Genomic DNA, 6,551 nt, shown 5'->3' on the forward strand with positions numbered 1-6,551 from the left:
AAGCGTTCGGCGCGGAGGGGGAGAGGCGACGTGCCTTCGGCCGGGGCGCTCGGCGCGTCGCTCTGCGCGCTGCTCCCGCTGCGCCGCGGCGGCGGATCGGGACGAGAGCGGGCTTTCCGCTCGGAAAGCGGCGGTGCTGCGGGCGGCCGCGCGGAGGGAGCTTTCCTCGTTGCCGTCGAGCGCGTTCCCGGCCCGATTCCGCGCGGCGCGGTCCTGCGGCGGCTCCGGCGCTCGCCGGCGCGCCCCGTCGGAGCGTCTTGCGGGGGCGACGGCTCAAGGCAGGGCGATGCACCGCGTGTGGTTTGTAGGAACCACCACAGACCTTTGAAACAAATGCTTTTTTCTCTTTTTTTTTTAAAAAAAATAGCTTTTCACTGTTGGCAGTTTGAGGAATCTGCAAATTGAATCCATCCATCTGGCACTGGGAAAACAAACAGCATATTTGTCTCTCTGTTCTCTCTTCACTCCAGGGCTTAAATATCCTAAAAGCAGCTAAGGGGCAGAGATAGTTAAGCTCCTTTGCCCCTCAGTTTATCAGCTCAGTCATGTTATAAAGAGGTCGTTCAAACTATTTAGCGAAATACAAAAGCTCTTCAGTAGTTCTGAATATTCACAGAAATACGTAACATCTGAAAACGTACGGTTCTTAAAAATAATATAAAGCCCTGTGAAAATGCAGGGGCCAGTCTGACTCGCTCACATGCCAGCTTGCGTTTCCTGGCACGGAGTCGTCAGGCCGCAGAGGCTCCCGTGCCTGCGCCTGCCGTCGGGTGAGAGGCTCTCCCGAAAGAGGGGAAGGAGTAGCAGGGCTGTTCCAAAGTAATCTGATCATGCTCTCAAAAGATTACATAGATATTCAAGAATGATGCTGTAATTCTCTGAATTTCACCAATTTCCTTCATCCCAATTCCTCCTCCGTTTCACGGGCTCTTCCAAGATTTCTTACAATCATTCTTTTCTTATTTTGCATTAGGGAGGAATGCCAGGAAATATGTGATGGGGTCTCCCCAATGAGTCCGACTTCTCACTCCAGCAATCTTGTTTATGGTAACATGCATCGATCCTCAAACCCCTCTTCCTGTACGTGCAGAAGGAAACAGCTCCCAAAATTCGACTGTTTCTGGGCCTCTGTCCTGAAACCAGARGCCAATTGACAGTTCTCAGTCTGCCATGCGTGTTTTTGTTATTTATACTTGATTTAATTTTTCTTTCCAGAAACCGTAACACACTTTCAATAGGAAAGCTCCCGAGGAGCAGGTCTTGACACCGTTCGTGCGTGCACTCGTCGGACCGGGTGTGTCTGAAGTAGCTTAAACCTCGCACGATCAATACGTGCAGCTCCGCGTTATTCCGTAAACTGCGGCGACGAACCTTCTCCAAGGACTGGCTCAGATTTTGTCCCTTTGTTTTGCTTCTTAGGGTAGATCTGCCCCCAGTATTACTTTTACGTCTGTCTGTCTTTATTGATGTTGTGAAAGTGTCTTTGGTCACAACAAAGTGGGAAATAAGATTGACCTCTGGATCACACCTCTGCCTTCAAATATGAATTAAAGGATAAAAATAGCCATTTACTAACAGTAAGGCTATTGTTCAGGTGTTCTGTTAATTAATCTAACAAATCAGTCTAAATTTCTGAGCTTCTGGAGCAGCAGTCAGTCGCCTAAGAGGTCAGAAGCTTTGAGCGAGCCCGTAGGGTGGCTCAGCTGCCCCGGCCCTGGCTCGGCTATAGCACGGCAATATCCGTTTCTTTCTCCTCCCCACCGCCTCCGAGTTCTCATCTGCGCGCCCAGCAGCCCCGACGTTTGCACGCTGCCCTCCCCGGCGCTGGCACGCGCGTTTCGCTGCTCGCCGGACCCAGGGCGCGTTGCAGCCCGGCGGAGGCGCGCGGGAACGGGGCGCGGGAACGGCTCTGCAGCGAGCATCCCCGCGTATCGGAGCGTGACCCTGACGTCACTGCCACCTAGACCCACGTTCTGTCCTTCAGTAGAACCAAATTACGTAATTTGGTTATTGATTAAATTAGAAGAAAGTAGTATGAGATTGAGTCTGTCAATTTTTACGTATGTGTTTAGATCGGCTGGAAATTGATTGCTCTTCACCTTGCTAAATGAGACAGATCTGTAAGGTGATAATCTGTATCAGAAAAGCTGCAAGAATGCTAGCCAAACTGTGCTCATTAAACTCCTTCCCCACTATATATAACCTCAGTCACATAATCAAGAATGAAAATCATTATCTATTTCATTCACATCTGTTATTAATTTTTGAAGCCTCCTTTTAAATCTGATTAGAACTTTTCATCAAAATTGAACAAATTTTAAACTCAAGGCTAAATGTATCAGGTTAGCTTAGTAATTCAAATGCTATTTTTATTTTCTCTTCCTAATTGAATTTGTACATTGATTTGTGTTTCTGGTTCTCTGAAGCAGTTAGTATTAACTGTTTATAAAATGCCAAGGGTATACAATGCCCTGTGAAGACACTGGCAGCAAATTGCTTTTCCAGTTAATATAACCCACAATTTCTGTCCCTCGCCCAAGCAGTTTGCCCCAGATATGCTGCTTTAGATCTCCCTTGCCATTCAGCTGAAATAAGGCCATTTCGATATGACCTGTTAGGAGCATTATCTCAAATGCTAACCCTTGAGGACTGGGCTATTTGAAAGTCATATGGATTTTGAGAGAACATCCCACCTGACCAGCTGGTCAAGGTACTACAGGTACAAAGATAAGGTCATTTAATACATATACTCCATCTTCTCAYAAGCATCCCCTTTAGCTTCTATTGCCTAAGGCTTGCCAGAGCAATAACAGAATATCTGGAGAGAGCAGATGCAYGAGAAGGAGTCAGGCTGCAGCTTACAGTGCTGTAGTTTCCTGTTTGCTTTTTCAGCTATTTAGAAAGATCTCAACAAAATATTCGTCAGTCCCTTCAAGGATATACCCCTTTACATAGCCCAGTATCCTAGAGAAAGACCTGCTGCTGGGAGGAGGTCACTGCTCGCCCGAGGGCTGAGGCTCTACCTTCTTTCCTCTCGGAGGCAGGAGGGTTCTTGTCTTGCTTCTGGGTTTGGAAAGAGGATGCCAAAATACCTTGTCCAGTTTTGTTTTCATTCTGGGTAAAGGGAGGAAAATATACTCTCAAATGTTATAGTAGTTGGTTCAGTATCACTTTGTATAGATGTCTTAATAAAACTATAAAAATATTTTTATTAGTTGATTTCTACCCCCATCCACAAGCAAAACCATTTTAAGAATTACTATTTCAGAGAAGCTAAAGTAAAGGGACATCCATTATATCGGAGGTGGCCACATAAATAAGGGTGACGGAAAGCCCTTGCAACCTACGGCTAGTTTCTAGCCTGACAGATTCGAGAGGCGATGGCATTTGCCTTCATCCAGCCTCTAATCGTCTTGTCTCTGTCTCAGCTCTTTGAGGGCTACACGCATAGCTGTGCCAAGTTTTGGCAAGGAGACTATTTATTATAATGCCTTTTTTTTCCTTTTGCAATCTTTTCATGTCTTGTGCCTTGTTATTGCAATATTGGAAGGAGTCAAATATAAATCTTTTGTATAAGCATAAAAAGGCCCTTTTGGGCAGTATATTAACCTCTGACAATTCCTGTAGTTTTTATAAAAGTTAAAGTTCATGCTTTGTTCTCTCCTTGCTCTTTGCGTACGGCCAAAAGTCATTCCTTGATTAGTATTTATTGTTTTATTAATAATTTTTCCTCTAGTCTCTACCCTCTGCAGGCCACAGAGCTTCACAAATATTAACGAATTACAAATTAAATCTTATATTAGTCTTGTGAAGTAGTGTGAGTTCACCGACGGGCGAGCTAAGGCATCCAGCCGCTTTCCCTTCGGCCTTAATCGCTTTCTGTGTCCCTGCGGTTTTTACATTCTGCGGCGGGGACGCGCGAACAACGAGGCGATTCTCGAGGTCTGAAGTGGAAAGGCGAATTTGTCCCTGTATCTTTTCCCGGACTGTCGGTTCCTCAGGTATTTCTGCGTCCAGCCAGCCGTACCTGTCTAGGTTTCCCACGCAGAAGGGCTGGGGACGGCGCCCTGGCTCCTCGGAGCGGTGCTGCGTTTCGAGCGAGCAGACCGGCTCCGACRCTTTCCTGGCCCGTCCCTCTCCTCGCGCAAAGGCCACGTGTCTATAGGTTTAAGAAAGCAGCTTGATAGTTACGCCGTACTTTGATACTACTTTCCTGCAGTCTTCTGGAAGCTCTAGCTTGAAAACATCCTCATTCATATCTATTTTGATTTAATTTCTTTTTCTCTCCTCTGTTGTTACTCCCTCTTTGGTTTGTTTTAGTTTGCACTCTGCAAATTTGTCACATCCCAAATGGCCTTGATCAGTACCATAAGGCAGTTAACATTTTCCTTTGCTTTCTCAGACAAGCCAAATGCACACTGCGAGCACTCTGAATAACTTGAAGAAACCGTGCCTGTAGATGCAGGTGACGTTGTATGCCTGCTATCTAATATCCCCACAAAAGACCACCACAGAGAAACAAGTGATGTGAATGTTGGGTTTGTATCTAATCATGSCTCAGAGACACATGCTGTAGACGGTTCTGCGTTTGGTTGCTCAAAGCACCCAGTGGGCTTCGGCTCTTGGGAGATGTAGCAGCTTCCTGAGCAAAGGASGTGCAGACTCGGAGCTGCCAGGGCCTGGTCTGCTCCCGCCTCTGCTGCCTGGTTGTGAGATGCAGAAGCTCCGCTTAAAACGTGTAGGAAGCGTATTCAGTCGCACCAACTTTATGCAAGAAACGTTTATAATAATGCGTGGCGGTAGTAAGTCTGGACTTCTCTGCTCCCGTGGTAAGGCTCATCAGTCATCCCGCTCGCGGGGCGCCCGCCTTGCACAAGCTCCCCGTTACGACAGACAGGTGTGCCGCCTGCTACCTGCCAATTAACGAGGAGTTTCACATCGTGCCTGAAAAACAACAGAGAAAGATATTTTTTTTCCACAGGAGAAACAGCATTTTAGAAAGTTATATGTTGACCCAGGAGAGTCAAATTCTGCAGCTTTTATAACTCACTTAACTTCTCTAAAGTTCTCTTACGTAGAAGTTTGCAGGTTCGGGAGTTTAAATCCTGCAAGTCAGTCTGTGCTGGGCAAAAGCTCCCGTTGGTCCTAATTAGCCGGGAGCCGAGCTTGCTGCGTTTGAGCACGGGAGGAAGTCGGGCTCTGGCTCACCTCAGCACGAATCCAGCGATTTCCTTGAACTTACTCCAAGTCCGCACGGACAGGCCGTAGYGCGGAATGGGCCCGCCGCTGTAATCTGCTGTTTCTTCTGAGAAAAGGTCAGATTCGTTCCTCTCTTTCAACTTCCCGCTGCTTCCGCGCAGTGCTCGTGTAAGAGTAATTGCGCTATCGCGGGAAGATGGGAAGGGTCTCTGCTGGGTCAACGAGTGGTTAAAAACATGGAAACAGAACGTAGGAAGAAATAGCTCATTTCACAGTGAAAGGAGATTATTAGTGGAGCCGCACAGGGATCGCTGTAGGGACCTGTGTCCTTCGAGGTATTCGGCAATGACGTGGAGAAGGGGAGGAGGTGGCAGGAGGTGACAACGTTGGCTGCTGCTGATAAATTATTCAAAGTAACAAAACCAAAATCTAACTGTAAAGAGTTGTCAAAGTACCTTACCGTGCTGAGTGACTAAATGATGAAATATCAGGCTGAATTTAGTGCCAGTAAATTGTAAATAATGCACGTGAGGAAAAGCAAAACCCATGAAGAAAAGCACGYGCATGTGAGCAATGATGAGCTGTAAATTAGGTATTGCCACCAAGGAACAAAGATTTTAGATTTACTAGAGATATGTGGTACTAGGGAAACTGTTTATTGCTTTCARAAAAAGGAAAATAGGATGTTAGGAGTTATTAGGGACAAAACAGGGAACCTCACTGCGTTATTTCTCTCTTGTGTTGTACATAGTTCTGGTTGCCCACCTCAGAAAATAAAAGCTAGAGCTAAAGAAGGTAGAGAAAAGGTCAAGAAGTATAATTAGAGGAAGGGAACAGCTTCTGAGAGACTGAAAATAAAAGAAACCTCAGACGAGAAAAGGGTTGCAAAGGGAGATCTGTAAGATAAGAAACCTCTGTAAGACAGATCTACTGTGGGAATAGGGGACAGTTACCTGCTCTTTCTCATGGTGTAAGAATTAGCGGCATCAAATTATCATACGCAGCTGAAMACAGACCAGAGGAGGTATTTTTTCACCCAAAGTGTGATTAAACTGTGGAACTTCCTGCTGCAAGACGTGGTAGATGYCAAAGAGTCGAATATTTTTAATAGAGAAATTCAGACACGCGGGAAGCCTCCCTCCCCTCTCCTGCGGGGAACCGGAGGCCCCCGGGACGGCCCGGGGTCGGCGGCGCGCGGGAAGAGCGCGGGCGACAGCGGGTTCGTTCGGTGCCGGTGCCGGTGCCGGTGCCAGCTCGTGGCACCACGGGCTGCCCCGCAGGCTGCCCCGCGGCTCGGGCCACCCCGCGGCTCACGCTGCCCCATGGGCTGCCCCACGGCTCGCGCTGCCCCG

The sequence above is a fragment of the Rhea americana genome, unplaced genomic scaffold (genome assembly GCF_003343005.1).
Source record: "Rhea americana isolate MKP2758 unplaced genomic scaffold, rheAme1 scaffold_37, whole genome shotgun sequence".
Classification (NCBI taxonomy): Eukaryota; Metazoa; Chordata; class Aves; order Rheiformes; family Rheidae; genus Rhea; species Rhea americana.